The sequence below is a fragment of the Chroicocephalus ridibundus genome, chromosome Z (genome assembly GCF_963924245.1).
Source record: "Chroicocephalus ridibundus chromosome Z, bChrRid1.1, whole genome shotgun sequence".
Taxonomy (NCBI): domain Eukaryota; kingdom Metazoa; phylum Chordata; class Aves; order Charadriiformes; family Laridae; genus Chroicocephalus; species Chroicocephalus ridibundus.
Window position 1 is genome coordinate 54,963,884 of NC_086316.1, and position 21,437 is coordinate 54,985,320.

Below are 21,437 nucleotides of genomic sequence, written 5' to 3' on the forward strand. Positions count from 1 at the left end.
TGTCATTTCATCCCATAGCCATAGCAATCACAGAAACCAATAGAAAAAGAATTGCCACATTCTGCTTCTATCCTCACTTTAACTGATCATAAATTGCATTTGCACCTTCTAAACCACTTTAACTTTCCATCTGTATGTGGTTTTGGCAATTTTTCCCTGATAAAACTATTACACATCGTACAGTACTTGAATTTTTGAAAAAGAACAAACACAACAACATTAAAAAGAAAAATACAGACATATTTGCTCTGGTGAAGCAGGGAAATGACTAACTCCTACTTATGATAAGGCCTGCTCCTACTGTGTCCCTAGCAGTCCTTTGCATGTCCAAAGCTATGGGCACACAGAAAATTGAAGGTGTGGTGGTAGCATGTGTCAGCATTCAGTTGTAAAAGCAAGAGTGAAGATGAGATGGCACATGCTTCAGCATGTTATCAGGCAAGATTTGTACCCTGGCTCCATGAAGTGTTGAAATGCTGCCTGCAGGTTTTCCGGGAGCACATGCTTGTATGCTTCCACCACTGTTTGTAAACCAGAAAGCTCTGCAGGGAGGCCTTCAGCAATGGTGAGAACCTGCCCAAAGAGACAAATGCATATCTGAAGAGATACAGAGCTGTCCTGGTTTGAGTGACACAGGACTAATTTCTCTTCTAATGCTGGGGAAAACCGCACTTTTAGAAGACTCTAGTGTCTGAATTTGTGAAAATATTTACTTTATAGCCAGCCATGCTATGTCGGTTTCAAGGTCTCAGTGTTTTCAAGCTAGCCAGGTGTGGGGATGAGGAGGAGCAAGACCTGGGCACTTGACCCAAGCTGGGCAACAGGATTATTTCATACTATGAATGTCACATTCAATATAAATGAGAAAGTTTGCTGCGAAGTTCTCTCTCCCTTAATGACTGTGATCCAGAGAACTTCTTGCCAGTGTCAGACCCCTGATGCCTTCCCTTCCTCCCAAAGCCATCCAACATCAGCTGTCCAGTACTGGGAGTGCACAGCTTCCTACTGATAGGATTGGCTGCGTATATTGTATATTTTATATTGGCATCGGGATTGATATTGGTTCTTTAGTGTTATTAATGTTAACTATTTAGTCTTATTCTATTAAATCTGTTTCTGTTTCAACCCTCAGGTTTCTTAACTTTTTTTTCAATTCCCCTTCCCAGGTGGGCAGGGGTCATCGGGTGATAGAATAGTCATCTGAACAACACTAAATTGTTGTGGGTTTCTCAAACCATAACAAGAGCAAACATAGGAACACACAGCAGCTTTAGCACTTCATTATGCAGTCCACTTACAGAGGGTTTCAGAGAGAAGATCCTGATTCACCAGATTTCTCCTTTTAGATAGTTGTGGATATGTAACTGGGATTCTCCTTCCTTCATTCACTCCGAGGTGTGTTTCCATAGCATGGTGTGGTGGCACAGTATTGTGGCATGTTGCAAACTCATAAGGTTACTGTGCCATGTGCCCAGCTGAGTCCCAGGAACATCTTAGTTCAATTCAATGAATTAACACTAATCATTTGCCTGCACCTTTTAATACACATATAGGCATAAACTGTACCACTTAAACTGTGAAGTCTTTTGAACCAGCAATGACTGGATGATAGGCTTTTTTCTCAGTAAAGTTTGCGCTTTTTACAAATTCTTGTAACTTTTTCTCCTATTTTTTTTTGGTTGGTTGGGTTTTTTGTACTTAGATTTGGCTAAGAACAAATGGCAAAACACAGTGGTCTTGGCCTGACTGACTCCAAAGAGCATTGGAAAGATAATAAGGCCGTTCATGTGAATTTTAAAACAAAATCTTCCTCTGAAACAGATAAATCTATTTTGAAAAGCTGTCTAATCCAAACCAACAAACTCAAAGGAGACTCCTTCAACTTGAGTAAGAATATCTACTAACTCTTGTAGAAGTCAAAAAGACATGCACATTTTCATCCAATTAAAACCTTGCTGTATTTAACCATGTTTAAGACGACATTCATGTATTTGTTGCTAAATGCCCTGGAGCTGTAGGAAGCTCTGTCCTCTGGTATTTCACTTGGCCTGAAAAGAATTTACATGCAAACAATGTTAACTGAGGAACAGGAAACCTCTTGGATGTTTGGTTTAGACAAATGTTCCTTTCTTATAAGCATGTTCTTGGTAGAAAAGGATGTGGAAGAAACTGCATGTAGCTTGTAAAAGCCCTGACATAGTTTTGGAAAACACAAACACGTCAGAGAATTGAGGAGAGGCCATGCTAACAGCACTTCCCTTGACTCCAGAGGACAGTAGCAGCTGAAATTGCTTCAGGCAACTGTATGTGAGGGGAGAAGATTCAGCACATGATGACACCCTCAGTGTTAGACAGTCAGTACAGCAGTAGCTTCTCAATTTTCCTGAAACACCCCTGCTACACAGGCATGTGCTACACACAGACCTCCTAACATCTTCTACCTTCTACTTCCAATTAAGAAACCTACAACACCTACAAGTTCCCTTGCGGTCAGTTTCCCTGATGCCGCTGTCAGAATGGAGCCTTTTGCAAAAGATTCTTCTCCCTGTCCCATTTGTCAGGTAGGAACAGAAAAGGCATTTAATTTTTTTCATATGTTTGCTAGGGCTAATAACAGCTGAAGTAATTAAAGCAAATTTTGGAGAACAACAAATCTTTCTAATCCTTTTAACAAGAGGAAAGGCACAAAGTATTACTTCCTATGTCACATTATATATATGGTGTATATTAAGAGCCTCAGTCCTGCTCCAGTTAAAAACCTCATCTATGTTAGAAAAATCATCTATGATTCAAAACAAGTACCCATAACCAGTTTTGCTGCACAACTTTTAGCAGCTAGCAAAGAGCAAGACAACCTCTGTTCAGTACGACCACAAAAACATTTGCTGCATATATTCAGCAGCAGGCAGAGCAATAGACTTACGATTCTGTTTGGGGCCGTTTTGATCATGATCACAGTAGGTCATGCTTTCTGTTGTTATTCTGGATGGTACCCACACTTAATTAGCTGTCTCCTTTAACAATAAGATGGAAGTTGCAGGACTGTCTGATTACTTCAATGACATTCCCATTTGATGACCTGCACTTTTATGAAATTGAACCTCATTAAATCAAAGGTCCTTTTCTACGTTACGTTGTTACATATCCACTCCCTTCCCTGCAGGCACTTTCATTTGATGTTACTTTTATTCCATTATAATGCATTAAATTGCATTGCGAGTGTCAGAGTAGTCCTGCCACCTGATACTATTTTTGCCAAAGTTCCATTTTATCATTTACAAATTCTTGGTGTGCTAAAAACCCCAGTCGATTGAACATCCCAAAGGGAAGGAGATAAGGAAAAGTGAAAAGGGTGAGAAGATGAGATACGTAAATCCTGACACGCATGTTTATTTCACAGATTAATTATTGCAATTAATTTGATTTCCAGGGCTTTATAAGGTCAGCTGTATTTGCTGCAATTTATTTAGAACAAAACGGCCAGGTTTCAAACAGGCATCAGGCCTGCCTAACATATTACTTCCAGCCTCAATTTCTTCTGTTTCACATGGTAAATATTTTGATACAAAGTCCTGTAGTTTATTTTAAAATTATCCTTTTATAAAGGCTATTGTTGCTTGTTTAATCTGACATTACTGCACCAAGACATCTTAAGTGGGTGTCCAAATAATGATTCTGAGAAGAATTATCATTTAGTTTTTAAGTTTCACAAAGTAGTAAAATAGTTGATGTTGGGAGGTACCTCAACACATCATCTAGCGCAATCTTCCTGCTCAAGCAGGGTCAGCTACAGCAGATTGCTGAGGGCTGTGTCTTGTTGGGTTTTGAATATCTCCAAGGATGGAGACTCCACATTCTCTGGGCAGCCTGTCTCAGTATTCAACAACCCTCACACTAAAAAAAAAATCATAAAAAAAACCCTGGTCACAACAATTTAAGCTGTCCATTCAACCAGTTTTCAGTCTTCCTCACCGTCCTTCTTATATCTAGCCCACATTTCATCAGTTTGTCAGTAAGAATGTTACAGGACATGGAGTTGAAAACCTTGCTAAAGACAAGATGAACAGCATCTACTGCTCTCCCTTCACCCACCATGACAGTCACCTCATTGTAGAAATCTATGAGATTGGTCAGGCATGATTTCCCCTTCATAAATCCCTGATGACTACTCCAAATGACATCCCCATCTCTCCTGTAGGCCCGCGTCAGATACTGGGTCTCCGCAGAGCATATCTTCTCCAGGCTGAGCAACTCCAACTCTCTCAGCCTGTCCTCATAGCATAGGTGTTCCAGTCATCAGAGCACCTTCGTGGCTCTCTGCTGGACCCATTCCAACAGGTCCATGTCCTTCCTATGCTGAGAGCTCCAGAGCTGGATGCAGTACTCCAGGTGGGGTCTCACCAGAGCAGAGCAGAGGGACAGAATCACCTCCCTTGACCTGCTGGCCACGCTTCTTTTGATGCAGCCCAGTATGCGGTTGACTTTCTGGGCTGTGAGCACACATTGCCAGCTCATATCCAGCTTTTCATCCACAAACACCCCAAAGTCCTTCTCAGAAGGGCTGCTCTCAATCCATTCTCAGCCCAACCTGTACTTGTGCTTGGCATTGCCCTGACCTACATGCAGGACCTTGCACTTGGCCTGGTTGAACATCATGAGGTTTGCACGGGCCCACCTCTCAAGCCTGTCCAGGTCCCTCTGGATGGCATCCCTTCCCTCCAGTGTGACAAGTGTGCCACACAGCTTGGTGTCATTGACAAACTTGCTGAGAGTGCAGTCAATCCCACTGTCCATGTTGCCGACAAAGGTGTTAAACAGCACCGGTCCCAGTACTGACCCCTGAGGAATGCCACTCATTACCAGTTTCCACTTGGACATTGAGCCATTTACAGCAACACTTTGAGTGTGGCCATCCAGCCAATTCCTTATCCAATGTATAGGCATGCACCCTGCTGCTGTCTTACTTAAAGGGTGATCCCCTCTTGCTGTCTCAGATTGTCCTTCCTTAATAGCCTGTATCCATCCACTACAGCACGCCAGTCATGTGAGCTATCCCACCATGTCTCTATGATTCTAATGAGATCATAACTCTGTAACTGCACACAGAGCTCTAGTTCCTCCTGTTTGTTCACATTAGAGAGGCAGCAAGTCATGCTGATTTCACAGAAAGTTCATGAGAGCTTTCCATGTCTAGCTACCGTGCCTGGTAGCCACTTCCTGATATATGTGGATATGTTTGGGTGGGGGTCCCTTGTGCCCTGTTTTGTTGATTACAACATTTCTTCTGTTTACATCACCCCACACTCAAACCTTGTCCACTACTTCACACCATCTCTGCTGGTCATCCTCCCCCATTATACCTAATTCAAAGGTTTCCTTACAAGGTTGGCCAGCCAGCTGGTAAAGATGCTTTTTGTTCTGCTTGATCAGATATATCATATCTCTTACAAGCAATCCTCAATCCTCAGAGAGGTTTCTGTGGTTGTAAAAAACAAAACTGTGTTGTCAACAAGGTTTGACAGCCTCACAACCAATTTTTGACCCATGAGTATATTTGCATTGAAAAAGGATGAGAAATGCTAAAGACTAAAACTTTTGTCAAAGCTTTGTTCTCTACCGCAGGTCTCTGATGACAGCATAGCATTTGTTACTAGCTGTCATTTTCCATGAGGTTTTGAGTCACATGAGAAGACTGCTCCTGCTTCTAAATTCCCTGCATGTTGAACCATGTTGCTTTTCACATTGCTTGCTTTCAGTTTCTAATTTGTGCGTTGGGGGAAAAAAGTGTCCCTTCTGACATGGGAAATCAACCTAGCGAAACTACTGATACCATCTCTTTACAATGTAATTGTAACTGAGAGAATAGTTTAATTTCAAGCCAATTTAAAGAACACCAAGAAATCTCCAGGTTTAAGTAGTTGTGCATTTCAGAAGGGATACATACTCACACAGATCATACTGCGCTGAATGTAGCTGTGGCACTAGAAAGAAATACTGAGCTGAACTGGTAGTGGAGAGTTCTAAATGCTTACCATCACTCCTAGCTCCCTTCCCAAATATGCGTAGTCAGAAGAGAAAACTGTATTATGCTTTTGAGGTATGATGCAAACCGCATCATTCAGATTAAATTATGAACACATCTGATTTTAGTCTATCTAGTCTTATGTAAACTTGATATTGCATCTAATAATTTGGGTGGTGGCTTAGTATTTGAAAAAGAATGGGGAGAGACTGAGAAAGGAAGACACACAGCGAACAGGAAAGTCATCTTTGCAAAGAAAAGTTATGATTCCATTTAAAAGGAGTACTTTGTAGATCTCAGAAAAATACACCTTTTTGCCTGTCATGGACTAGAATAACTAGCTTCTGGAGATTCTGCACAGCAGTGGTACCCCATAAATCAAAAATATTTATTCTACACCAGGCCAACACTTGCAGTTGGCCCAATCAAATATCACGCTCATATCAAAAGAAAGACATTCCTTTTCCTTTTCTCCCAATTTCAGCAAGCACTTTGAGAGCCCACAGAGGCCTTTTTAAAGAGCAGTTGTAAGGAACCTTGCAAAAGCAGATCTAGGAGAGTGACGAACATCTGCTGCCTCTCAGAAAAGGCACGCAGGATGGTGCATGCTCTTGTCTAAGGGAATGCATGCAGACTGCAGAGTTAAGCGCGGCACCTTCCTCAAAGGGCTGTCCCCCCATATGGCAGCTCTGGCTCCAGAGGCAGTCAGACTATTCAGAACACGCAGAAGCAAGATAGATGAGTTGCAATTTACCTGGCACGGCTGTACCATTTCCTGTGCCCATGCTAGTCCTTCTGTCTCTCAGGCATGGAAAGTAACTGTTAATGCCTAAACCTGATGCTGTCTTTGGCCTTGAATCCACATGCAGAAAAGAGTAAGGTCAGATGGGGTTGTTTTCTGAAGCCCTGGGGGTCTGCTCATGTTCACAATTTCTTAAGGAAGGAGGGGGGTAGCAGATTAAGCACATTGCCCCTATGGCACTCCATCACAGAGCGGGGAGGCTTTTCAGCCCTCAGCAGAAAAGCAGAAAGAAGGAAACAAAAAACTTGGGCTTGAATGAGAAGATGAGGGCAACGAAAGCAGCTGCCAGAATTGAGCCCAAAGGCAGAAGGTCTGCTAGTAACAGACGGTAGTGACCAAAACACTGCTGGAAGGAGAGACCATATGCAGTATTTATTTATTTGAGGCTTAGCGGTTCCTATGTGTGCTCCTAGGAAACTTCTTCTAACCAAGGTTCCTTTGGATATGATTTTAATGATACTTGCCCATCTACACAGTTTCAGTTCTATATGAAGGGTCAGGTAAATGAAAGTCCATGTTAGTTAAAGCCTTCAAACAGTGTCTTATGTCTGGTTGGTCTTTAAGTTCAGAAAGAATGGAAGCACAATCATTGGTCCCCTGATCATCTACAGCAGCAGTACAGAAATATCCTAAGCTCCAATTCTCTGGCAAGAGGTCAGTTGATTACTAGATGGGAGAATATGAATGCTGCTTCTTTTCACTGGAGTATGTAAATCACACCCCGACATGGTAGAAAATTATGGTTTTCTTGGTCAATTAATAATATATTAAATATAATTTGTTGTTTAACTCCACCCATAATTTTCTTGTTCCATAGGTCTCTAATGAGGCTGGAGATGTCATACCAAGTGGGCTTGGGCTTCTGGAATGGGACAGCACAGGTTCTGTTGAATCCTTCCTTACAATTCTCACCCTGCAGTGGTAGAGATGTCGCATACAGATCTACTATAATTGATAGGTAAGATGATTTCAGTATAGTTGCATAGGTCTGTTTCATTATTTTAACTCATTAAAAAAGAATCAATTGAAAAAAATGAAATTTCTTATGCAATAGCCATCCTCCTCCTGAGACCAAGTATTTAAAGTGACATCATGCCATGCCTAACATGCATACCATTTTCTGTTTTAGTTTTATCCCAACTTCTTGCTTTTCTAATTTTTCTTTCCATTATCTTCTTTCCTGTGAGGAATCTCAAACCAACGTCAGTAAGAAGAATAGTAAAAAGTAATCAGTGGCTTGATAGAGTCTGAGAAAATAATAATGCTACCATAGGAAACAATAATGGTATTTTGTATTTAATTTACTACTTCTCTTCCAATGTGGTTTGGAGATAGACTTACTTACAGGTCGCACTCCAGAAATACTGTATCTAAGTGGTGGACATGGCAACCATTTAAAGCATGCAAAACTCAACAGGACCTCTCAGTGGGAATTCAGAATAGCTTTGCAATTCAAATGACAGGTATATTTCACATTGGCAGAATGTAATTTCACTGTCTGGAATTTGGCCAAGATATCAGGGTCATGCTCTTATTCTTACAAAAAGAGTCTTGGGATTTTTAATCATCTCAAGCAGTTGGGAGCTTGGTTTTATTCCTGAATTAAATTTAAACACTTCCCTCAGGACCCTGAAACAATGCTGAAGCACCTGTTCAGTAAAGGTTCAGGCAAATAAGCATGTCGTCTGATTCTAACGCTACCTTCACTTGCTGAATTTTCATGCATGATGCCATTTCCTATCCAAGCCATTACCAGGTGTGACCATGCTGTGCGTATGAGATCTGATGACAGCAGCCCAGCATATCTGCAAGCAGAGGAAGCACATGCTGGTGATTATTTCCCTGCCTTCCACACCTAACTAAACCTTTATTTACTGAGGTAATGAGAATTATTGAGACTGAGACTGAGAATGTGCTATTAGCAGGAGTCTCAAAAAAAGCTCTGTACCTCCAGTTTGGCTAATCAGTACCGGCATAAACAAAGTAGCAGTGCAGTCACACAGAGCAGAACCAAGATAGCACACGCAGTTTAATGCTGACAAATAGCACAGCATATTTTAGGGCAAAGAATAAAAAGTGGAAATATTTGTCAAATGGAGAGGATCTTCAGCATACTGAACAAGAGCCCTTTTTGCAATAATATGAGGAAAGGCCCCCAAGCCATCAGCGCAATGTGCAGCTGTATGATGAAGGGAAACAGAAGGATGGGTTGTACTGCTGGAGGAATACATTATCAATCAAAGCAAGGGCAAATCCAGGACACCTTCTGGGAAAAGGCAAGTACAGAGAAAAGTCTCCTCCCTCAAGCTTCCCACCTCTTTCACTCATTAAATCCTTTATTAAAACCTTCATTTTTGGTCATTCTTTCTTGCAAGACTGGAGATCAGCCCATAGCTAACACCTAGTTCCATCTCTGTTGTTATTCATAGAGAAAAATCTGCATTTTGGGGTGTCGATTGCTCAGCCCGCATGGTACCAGGAAAAGAGTGGAGAACATTTTAATCAGTTTTAAAAATACATTAAACTAAGCCAGTTTCAAAATTAGCCTAGTTCCGTGCACTGCAGAAAGGCTTTGAGGAAGGAGACTGGGAAGGTAGAAAGAAAAGTGACTGCTGGTACACCTTAACTGAGCTATATAGTCACACGTGACTGAAGAGCAAGTCTGCCTTCATCTGCAGCGCGGGGCAGTAAACTGATCATAACTTGAAGGAAACAGGAATGCATAGTAAGGGAGAATGGTTGAACAGATTTTTTCCCAGGAATAAAGAGGTAGTAACTTCACTGGGTAAGGATGGGCAGGAGGGAATGAATCAAGCTGTCTTAGTTAGAATGTTTTGCCCGATCTATCAAAAGGGACACCTCGTTGCTAGTACATGTTAGATTTGTTAAGATGGGCACTTACATATTCATCTCCCTGGCATATACTTAGCCTCCCAAAAGAAAGGAAGGCAAGAAGATGTATGAGTGAAGTTTGAGTGTAAAGAACAACAGGCAGTAAATATTTGTATGCTGATAAACTGAGTCCATTAAGAAAGTCCCACAAGGGAAGGAAAAGTGTTGAACTGAGAAAAAAGGAAGAGGAACAATGAGGAAAAGAATACATTGTATGGCAAATTTAGGTCCATGACCTAAATCTTGGGTGCCTAATACACAGCAGCCACATGCAATTTGCTTCAGGCTCAGAGACTACTCTGCAAAATACAGAGTTAAATGGAGCCTGACAGAGGGCAAATCATACAGATTACGGACCAACAGAGCATTAGTCTGGTGATCTTGCACTGTAATTGGGTATCAAAAACATTTACACAGTGATCTATACTGAGTATATAACTTTACATTATACATGTGCATTCAGGACTATCAAAGCTGGGAAAATGCAACAGTCTCCAGAATTTTTATTTCCAAAAACTTTTATTTCTTTTAGGAAAAACAAGCAAAGAACCCTAGCATAACAACACCAAAACCCTCTACCCACTGGCTAAAAAGACACTACTAGGAAGCTGGCCCAGCTGTGAGCCACTGGACATATCTTAAAATGCCAGTGATAGAATCATAGAATCGTTTGGGTTGGAAGGGACTTTTAAAAATCATCTAGTCCAACCGTACTGCTATGGGCAGGGTCATCTTCCACTAGATCAGTTTGCTCAAAGCTCTGTCCAACCTGACCTTGAATGCTTCCAATGATGGGGCATCCACAATTTCTCTGGGCAACCAATTCCTATGTCTCACCACCCTCATCATAAAAAATTTCTTCGTTATATCCAATATAAATATACCCTCCTTCAGTTTAAAACTGTTGCCCCTTGTCCTGTCCCTACAGGCCCTGGTCCTTCACCTTCTTTCTCATAAACCCTCTTTAAGTATTGAAAGGCCACAATAAGGTTTCCGTGGAGCCTCCTCTTCTCCACGCTACACAACTGCAGATTTCTCAGCCTTTCTTCGTAGGAGGGATGTTCCAGCATTTTCGTGACCCTCCTTTGGACCTGCTCTAGCAGGTCTGTCTTGTAATGGGGACCCCAGAGCTGTATGCAGTACTCCAGGTGGGGTATTTTGAGAGCAAAGCAGAGAGGGGAGAATCACAGAACTGCTGGCCACATTTCTTTTTATGCAGCCCAGGATATGATTGGCTTTCTGGGCTGCAAGCACATGGTGCCAACTCATATCCAATTTTTTGTCCACTACTGTCCCCAAAGCCTCTGTGCAGAGCTGTTCTCAATCCATTTCCTGTGTGCTTTCATTGGTACTGATACTCATACTGTGCCGCAACTCAGGCGCAGGACCTTGCACCTGGTCTTATTGAACTTCGTGCTGTTCACATGGGCCCACTCCTTAAACCTATCAAGGTATCTCTGCATGGCATCCCTTCCCTTAAGCATATCAACAGCACCACTCAGCTTGGTATCATCCACAAACTTGTTGAGGGTGCACTCAATCCCACTATTTATGTCAATAATGAAGATATTAAAGAAGATATTAAACAGTACCAGCCCTGGTATGGACCCTTGATGGACACCACTCATTACTGATTTCCACTTGGAGATTGATCCATTGGCTGTCTCTAATCCCTTCCCTATCTGCCATATGCTTTGACATGGCTTCCGGGAGGTTTTGTTCCGTTATCTGGGGTCCTCTTTTTTGCTTTTTTTTGAAAATGGTTCTGAAATGACCTTTTCTCCAGTCTCTGGGGATTTCATCTGACTGCCATAACTTTTCAATTTTGATAGAGAGCGGATTAGCAACTGTGACTATTCCAACCAACAAAATAAACCATCCAACCTACTCGTGAGAAGCCTAGCAGTCCTAGAATTAACTTTGGACAAGCAATTAATGAGCTCCAAACAGTGGTACTGACAATTTTCCTATTTTCTGTTGCTAACAATATCTTCTTGAAAGTCACATCAATCAGTGAAGCTGGAAATATTAAGATTTCTGGCTTACCTAAATTGGTTGAGGTGAACAACCTCTGTTCCAAACAGGGCAAATCTCACCCTGCTTTTTGGAAGTCCAGGAAAATGCATGAAGGGTTGCAATCCTAGTCTGGGCCCTGGAATGCTTGCAGCTTGTTTCTGCCTCCCATGCTACGTAGACGGAGCCAATATAGTGGCTTCCTTGGAGTATATAAGGCACTTCAGCAGGACTTTCTCTGATGGCCAGAGAGCAGGTGTGATGTCAGCTGTGAAGGCCTATCCCCACATAGAATGTGGGAGCCCTCATTTAGGAGATTATTCTCTGCCTAGTTCCTCAACAATTTTTCAGACCCGTGCAACAACTGGCATGATCTTGTAAAACATCTGGAATTGCAATGCAATTGGCAATGTGCAGAGCTACTTGCTGCACGACCCTCACATTGTGAACAGTTTCAGCAGTGCTTGAATACATTTCTCACTAGATCACTGGAATATAAGGAACATCATTAACTGCCTAATTTTGACCAGCTTTCTAAAAAGCTCTCTAAATAGTGGCATGCCGGGCCATACCACTGCTTAGCACTTCAGTACAAGTGGTCAGTCACTGTAATAACATTAGCCATGAAAAATTCACTTCGTATTAGTGACTATGACATTGTGTACAATTCCACAGAAGTTAGAAGTTACTCATTTGTTTTCCTGATGGACACCTTTGAAATTCTCTGTAGCGTGCATTTTCCAATTATCCTGACAGTCTGTGACGTAAATAGAGACTTCTCTGTTAAAAAGAAACCCCCCACCCACCACGCTGCCTGAAGCAAAAAAATGTGGACATGTGTACACACGCACACAGAAGAAAGAAAACAAAGAAGGGGTTGCATTGCTTATTTTTCATCCATATAAACAGTTCTTTTGTGCTGTCAGATCCAATAATCGACTCCAAGCTGCTGCCCTCTTCTCCATAATCCCTTCATGAATCAAAGGAAGGAAGAAGACAAGTAAAAAACCACCACAGTCCCCTGGCAGTTTTTGCTACTTAGCAGCTTTTTTTTTCAGAGAGAAACACTTTGCCCAGGAATGTACTGATGTCTCCTCTCTCTTTGAACATCTTCACAGGCTCTCTTCCATCTTTATCATCAGGCATGAGTGTCTATCTTCACCCTCAGTGCTTCTCACAGTCTAATACCACCTGATTGATATGAGGTATGTAGATCAGTAGATCATCTCATCCAGCCTGGTCCATGACATATCCTTACCTCACAGTTGCTACATTTTGAAATACACATTTTCCTACTTTTTTTCCCATGCTGCTCCTCAAATGGGGCCAAAGCTTTCCCATAAGGATCCATAATGCCACTTCCTTATCAAATTTCAACTACACTCTGCAACATGCACTTAAATTTTGCTTATCTTTCCCTGCCATCAGAAAAAAACCCACAAAATACTTTGTGCTGCAGATGTGCTGTGACTATCACCCCTCATCCTTATTGTGTCATTGCTTCCTTGTATTCTTTCATGTGCCTATGTCCATTCAGAGTGTTGTAAGTCCTTTGAGGTAAGAACCAGCATTTTGCTTTTTGTTTGTACAATGTCTGAAACAATGAGGCTTCAGTCTGTGACAGTAGGGTAATAAAAATAAGCAAATAAATAACGACAGTTTAAGAGATGTGAAAATCCCTTTCTCGAATTGTTATACCTTTGCTATGGGTAAGATATGAGTAATGACTGTCAAAAAGAGAAAAATGTCAGCAACATAATATTCCTTTTCCATGAAAGAAGACAGTATAAAATTTCTTTTTTCTTTTACCTTTTTTCATGATGAATACTGCATATTTGGCTATTCTTTCTTTCTAAGGTGTTCCCTGCAGCCCCAGGAGGATGAAGGTAGTGTGGAAAGACGCTTGGAATACATAGAGGGAACTGATCTTTTGCGTAGGAAAGTGCTGTTTTAACACACTTTTTGGAACAGAACTGAACCAGACTGAAAACACTATTTATATATTTTTTCCTAATCATCTCCTTCAGGACATCAAAGATATAGAAATAATTGCTGAAACTGGAAGTAGGAAAGAGCAATTTCTGCCACTGGGATTATAAGGTGTTTAAGAATTCATTTCCTTTCAAAAATTTCAAACCAGCAATTAATAAGCTATATATGGTAATTTCACTTTCTTAACCATTGTCAATATTTGGAAGCTTCTTTTATAGATTTGTGATTAACTTCTAATTATAAACTAATTACACTGTTCGTAGTAATAGAGGATCTTGTGGGTTGACAGAGAATCTATAAACGATGCCCAGGAGACAGCAGCGGATTTAATACATTCCAGTCTTGTCATCTCCTTATACTAACCAAGAAAGCCTCAGGACACCTACTGCTCGATCTTGGGAGCTATTCTTGCCTCCATTAAGAAACTGAGAAAAAATTTCAGCTGCCAGCAAACGACATAGGTGAACTTTCTGCTTCCTTCAAGTTTAAGCAAGGTGATAAGAAGGAAAAAAAATGGAACACAATGACAGACAGCAGTAGCACAAATGAGTTGCTGCTTTATGTGGTAAGGAATGGATTCAGTGTGTCTGCCTGAAAAAAGTCATCATTCGGCCTGCCTATTTCCTAAGAAAATAAAGCTGAAGGTTTAGAACTGGGGATGACATCTCTAGCAAGGGTGGGATTCAATCACATTTTGTGTATTATTTTCTACTTTCTTCCTTGTTACATCACTTATTTTATCCACTGATATGTTCTCTTTTATTTTGTAAATATTTCCACCTACTGCTGCTCACTCTCCATTTCCCTAGAAAGGTTTGCTATCTCTAAAACTTAAGTTTTGTTTCATGTTTCAATTAGGTTAACTATAAATACTGCAGTATTTTGCTGCTGTCATTGCATCAAAATACAAAATCATTGCCCTGCAGCAGTGTACAAATGGTTTGCCATTTCTGTCTGCGCAACTCATTTTTTTCATCCCCTACGTTTGCAAAACGTAGATTTTGCAACCTGGTGTGATTACAGCCCTCCTCAGGCTGAAACTAAGCAGTGGATGGTCAAAGGGCAGGCTCAGCAAGGACAGGGAGAAAATCATCTTTGGGAAGGGAAGACCCAAAAGATATCTGATATGTTCCTAAAAAGCTCAGAGGAAGCCTTGTAATAGTAATGTAATAGTAATGGATCAGGTGTAATAGTAGGTTTCATGGGCTAGCATGCACACACACTGGGAGACTGATAAGGAAGTTAAAGACCTGGAAGTTATGTCCAGAGTTCTGGGAAAACAGGGACAGTCAAATTGAAACAAGGCACATACAGAGTTTTACCCTCTGTAGCCTGCTCTCCAAATCACATGCTTCCCACAGGACAAACTCCACCAACGTGCAGCGACAAAATTAGATGCAATGCACAGTAAAGGCAAGTTAAAAGTAAAAATGTCAAGTTAAACACATGTAAAGTGTTTTTGATGCAGTTGCCCTTCCTGGGGCCTGGAGATGCAATAGGGCTCCATCTCTGTGCATCTTGCTTACCCCAATTTAGATCAGGGCTGTGCCTTGGATCCAGATTAAAAGCAAAGGGTACACATATTGTGGGGGTTATGTTTTCAGCCTGGCACTTCATCTGTGAGATTTGAAAAAATCCCACACGCCTAATGGGCTGATCACACTGAGACTTTTACACTTGGCTCATTGCTATGGGATTAAGAACAAATGCCTTGCTCTTACTTCGTAGGGAAAAATGTGTTAAGTCTTGTCTTGGTTGAGACATCACCAGCTCTGCTAAGATTTGAGCAAGCACAGATATATCTGACTCACAACACTCTTTCTTCTGTTCTTTGACCACCAACAAAACAGTTCACTCCTGTGAAGTATATTAGTTTGGCCTCTTTAAAATAACAAGCAGATGCTGCTTATCAGTCACATTTAATTTAGATTAGTACTACCTCTTTTTTCTTTTCTCCGGATGTCAAGAAGAACAGCTAAATGTGTTTTAAGGAAAAGACAAAAAGTTTTAGTGCCATAAGACTAGTTCAAGCATAGGAGAAAGAGTTTGAAAGTGCCTGGGAGAAAGAGTAGACTCTGAACACTTTCGGTTCAAATGCTTCAATTCTTTGAGTGTATCTAATAGTCACATCAGTGTCCCTGAGCACCCCTGGACATCCCAGACCAACTGCTGTACTCCCCTCAGCCCACTTTGGTATTTCATCTGATGAGATCATGAGAAAGTAGACACCGAAACATGGTCTCTATGACCTTTTCACTTCCATGGGACCAAGGGCAAACTCAAACAGGAGTCTCATCCTGTACACTCTGCCTGGCAGATTTCTCTGCTGTCAACATATGTCCTATCAGTAGGTCTTTCACATTCCCTTGCTGCAGGTAGATTGGCTATTATCACTGTCACAGTTGTCTGGAAGCAAAAGGACTATTGACCACTCAGGAAAAAAACTCAAATGTAACCAGAGGAGTAGAAATAGATGTGTGAAGGGGAGCAGAGAAGAAAGATGGGCTTTTATATGAGGGGGAAAAGAATGCTATGTATAATTACTTTGGCGAAAGGGAGTAATACAACCAGTTAGGCAGAAGGGACGGATATGTTTTAAAAATAGTAGGGAAAAAAAAAGTAATTCAGAAGAGGGCAGACCTTTATTTTTCATCTGTCTTCATAATGGCCTTCTGCTGTCTAAACTGGAGAAATTTTTAAAAGCCTGATATAGATACAGATATCACAGACATTGTCACAGAGGAATTTGGGATGGAGAATCTGCAAGAGATCTCAGTGGCATAAAAACTGAAATTTATTCTCTAGGTGGAATTGGAATAGCAAGCCAGTTGTGATTTATATTCTCTCACTCAAAGACACAACATACATGCATGCTCTGTACAAAGCCTATTCACAGTTATTCATGTCATAAGTTCAGCCACTACCATCACCAGGGACCTAGGGAAGTCAGGCCCTGACCGCAGTCACGTGGTACTCCTGATCCCAGGCTGGTAAAACAGCTTCCTCATGCCTTGCTTCCGCCTTGTGGGCAGCCTTCTGCATGGTGTGAGGCACCCATGGATTTGTTACCCTGAGGCACCACTGTCTTCCTTATTTATTTTTTTTTTATTTACATGGTCTGCATGAGCCACCAAAAGCCTCAATGGCCACAGTCTTCGACTTTCTACATTACTAAAGTGAATTAGTGGTTGTTACCTTCATCTTTAATTGTTCCAAGCTTGTCACTTCTTGCAGGAATGTAAAACTCTTAATATTCATCTGTACTTCTTTTCTTCTCCTTGTGTCATACCTAACCACTACAACAGGGCCAGTATAGTCCATATAGGTGTCCCTTCCCCATGACAATTGTCCATACTTTCGCTTATTTTGCCTGTGAATCTCAAAATCATATAATGTTAGAGCTGGGAAGATGTCATCAAAGTATCACTTGTCTGAGCAGGGCTTTTGTGTAGGCTTCTCCCGAGGACAGATACGTACAGCCTCTTAAAAACTGTTGCCACACCCATCTATAAATACCCCACATAGCTGGATCCTCATCCTCCGAGATTATTCCACCATCCCAGTAGTCATGCAAATTACTCAGTATTTAGAGGGGTGATGAACTGGCAGTTGGCACTTGCTCACAGAGCATTGGCTCAGAGTCAGTTTGCAATAGCTGAGAGCAACAAGGTGGGATCTGATTCAAACTACAGATGCTCAGTCAAGATTGAGTGCTGCACCTGTGACACAAGATAATATGTGAGGGTAAACCTGGAGAGTAATTAAAACATAAATCCACCTAAAAAGTGTCTCTAGAGCTAGATAGAGTGCCAATTTGAACTAACAAAATATTGGAGAGCACAAGCACCAGTTGGCGTAGTGCATGTATGCAACGCAAGCACTGTCTCAACACTCTCAACTCTTATTCTTTCCAAGTGTGAAAAATATCTATGCTTCTTCTATCAAAATGTTCAGTATAGCCCCACTGAACATCCAAAGCAACAGAACTTCAGCTTTCAATCTTCACCAGTACTATATTTGAAGCACTGCTGTATGCCTCCTTAGGGACCAACTCCCCAGGTCCTAAGAAATCTGGTGTTAAGAATTGTCCATCATTTGCATAATGTGTTCTTCCTCTCTAGACTGAGAAACTACAGCTTCCTAAATCCTGCAGATGTGCCTGTTCCGCGTGACTGTGGAAGGCACTGAAAGATTTGTGCTTATCCTGATAACTTCTTTTCGTGGATAGTTCACTCTTGTAATCTCCTTTGCTTAGGAAGTTTCATTGCAATGTTTAAACATAGATCTTACCGACAACTACTTGAAGAACCTTTATCCAAATGGATCATAATGCACTTGTCAATGTACAACCAGTAGGGAAGAAATGAAACTTCACTTTTACAATATTTGGTTCTGGGACCTGCTCTTGCCCAGGACCTGCTCTTGCCCTTGGACACATAGGATAGCTCTGTTTTCTGATACATTACATAGGGGAATAGGCAGCCACAACTGGCTGAAGTGAAAAAAAAAAAAACAAAAACAGCAGACAGAGACATATTTTTCATCTCTAATCACAAACATATTCAAACTTGTTTTTCCTGTGAATATCCTCCTAAACTGAAAGATGAAGAGACTGCAGTGTCTGATCAACAGTGGTCCACTTGTTTATAATGGGGTATTGCATGTTTTGAATTAGAATCAGCGATAATATATGAGCTGCAAATCAGTGGGACAAAAAGTCCTATCTTAATGAAATGTGGTGGTATCATGAAAAAAAAAAATTAAAAACTAGTATTAAAGAAAAATACCATGAGAAGCTGGCTAAGAAAAATCCAATTTATGACACATTGAAAGCTAGTCAGAGGCAACGCCAATGTTGAGGTGGGCAAATCTATATCTACTAAAAAAGCCAACGAGAGCTACATTCTTAAGGTTCCACAGCTAAAGACCATATCTCAGACAGGAGATGTGATTCTAACAAGTATTCTGTTTCTGACACTGGGTAATATCATATGTTTAAAGCCAAGTAAGAGAGCAAAGGCAACATGTACTGACTGTGCCCCAGTAACACTACCCATCTTCCGGTAATCCGTAACATACATTTTTGAAGCAGAAATGATGCCACAGTACTTGGCAGCCCTCTTTGGCTTTTTCACTTGGGAATTTTTCTAAATGCCTTTTGTACCTATAGAGGTCTTGAGCAACCTAAATACCCTGTGACTGTGAAGTCTGCAGCCTAACTGCCTCCTGTCGGAAAGGGTGATCCTTTTGTGGGTCGCCAGCCTGGCACCTGAAAGGTTTGCTTGCTACCGGTTTCCTGTACTGGGAAAGAGGTACAATAGGATGGTAAGTTAGTAAGGGAAGTTGCCACAGAATCGAGTGCCAAGGCACAGATTAAAGTGAACTGTGCAATCACGTGCTTTGGATATGTTTGATTTATGCAGCTAAAGCCAATGCTTTCATTTTAACACCTGCATTTGTTTGCACTCACAGAGAAAGTTTGAGAAGTGAAACAGAGATTTCACATGAAAGTGGCAATGAGAAGAAAGTTTCAGAAATATTTGCTGGCAGAAGTATAGCTATCTGCTTAAAACATTCCTCAGATCAAATTCTTATTGGCAGAGGACAGCGGGCTGAGAGACAGGCTGTTCGGGAAATGACTAAGCAACAATGGCAAACTAAACTGAAAGTGCAATTAACCCTGGATGCCCTTACCCAATGATACAGAGAAATGCAAGATACAACTGATTTATTGTAAGAGAATTACAAATATAAATTACATAAACCACAAGGAAAATGTGTACTGTGATGATCACCGGGAATGCCTGGGGTTCCAAGCTTTTGTTATATTCCAGTGTGTATGGGAGGAGCATTTGAAATCATTCTGTAGAAATCAGTGTTATTGTGACAAACAAGGAAACTCGGTACCTCAAAGTTTTGTTTGATGGTGTGAGATCTTCATAACCTGTTTACCTGTTAACAGTGAGATACAGTGCTCAAATGTATAAATATATTGGGTAAGCATTTCAGAGCACTGTGCTAAATAAAGCAATATACTTCAGTGAATCCTAGCAGTGACAGGATGAGACAATACAACAATTTTGTCTTCTGAGGAAATCTGAAGGAAATTATAGAGTGTGAAAATACATGCTCAGAAGGTACAGAGTCAAGAGTTATCAATTTATCAATCACACACTTGCACCGTTTAATGAGAGTTCCTGAGACAGACTTAGCTAAGATGTGTGTGGCTTGATTCATTTTCTGTCATATTCTGAAAGAAAAGAAAGAATTCAACTAGTGTGAGCAAATTATAATTTAATTTCATCCATGTGACTCTGAAAATTAACTTTTAGTTTCCATTTTTCAGGGATGTATAGTATTTGCCCATGTAAATAGTGCTAATGAATGTTGTTAAACAGCCTTTCGATATTCAGTTCACCAGTTCATCAGGGACACATATATTCTATTTGAGGAAAGTGAAATATAGATCATTTCTGTATTACCTTTATTAACATAGCAGTATGGGGTGTATATTTTGAACCTGGGCTAATCATTTCTGTTAGGGCTTGTGCTAGTTGTTTTTCAATGGAAAAATTCAAGCTGTTGATTTTAAAAGCTGTTCTTCACACTGAGTAGATAAGGATGCATAAAAATTCAAAATACTCAACATAACATAGCGAAATCCTTATCCTATTTCTAAATAGTCCAGTCAGATGTCACCACTATGTTACAGATGAGGTTCCTGTGGACATACAGAGGAGTTCAAAACAGGGCATAGACAAATTAATGGGGGTCCCCAACAGATGTTCAGTAACAAATGGTTTATTTATTTTTAAATGAAAAACAAAAACAAAAAACAAAACCAAATTTTTAGCAAAATTGCACAATATTTTTTAACCAGAAGACCTTGTAAGACAAATCTTTAAAGTCCCATCCATTAAAGGAGGAGGCCAAATCTGCTGAAATAAAGGTTCCGTTGCTCAGGCAATATCCTATTCAACAACTTGGAAACAGCTAGCAGAAAAAAGCTTTGGTGAGATAATCCTGTGAAACACCAAGGACACATATATTACACTGGCTTCAGGTCATAAAACAGATTTCCTGATGTCTTGAGAGAAAATTATTTGTCTCAGTATTTTCAGATACTTATGATCTTTTTGGGTGAATAACGGGGTTGGGTTTGGAGATGTTCTTGACGACATCCAAATCTGACAAAAATTATTAATACGGAGTTTATGCTGTGTGCTATTGAATTCCCTTGCATTCCCTTCCTGTAGGAGTTCACTGTGGTGTTATAGAAAGTAAATATTTGGAAACTATTCATATGGAATATCAGTGAAACTTCTGTTCTATGTTACACAAATATAATTCCAAGGTTATTGCTTGGCAGTGTGTTGTTAAAAACTAGAAAAATCTATCAATATAAGAGGGGGGGAAAAGGAGATATTAATGAGATACTGAAGAAAAGTTAATATATATTTCTTTAACCCTGTAAATATGCATGGTGTTTAAAAAAATGGAAATTCAAGTTCTTTGGGCTGGGGACTTCATATAATTTTGTGTTTTCCCATTGTGTAGCGTGATGTTAGGCATTGATTGGTCTACAGCTATGACCACGTAGGTCAGATAATACTAATATAAATGACAGCATGGCTGGACAATATTCTTCTTGTCTTCTTATAGCACAATTCTTAAATGTGTGGGAAATTAGTTGAATACATCAGCAAATTCAAAAGG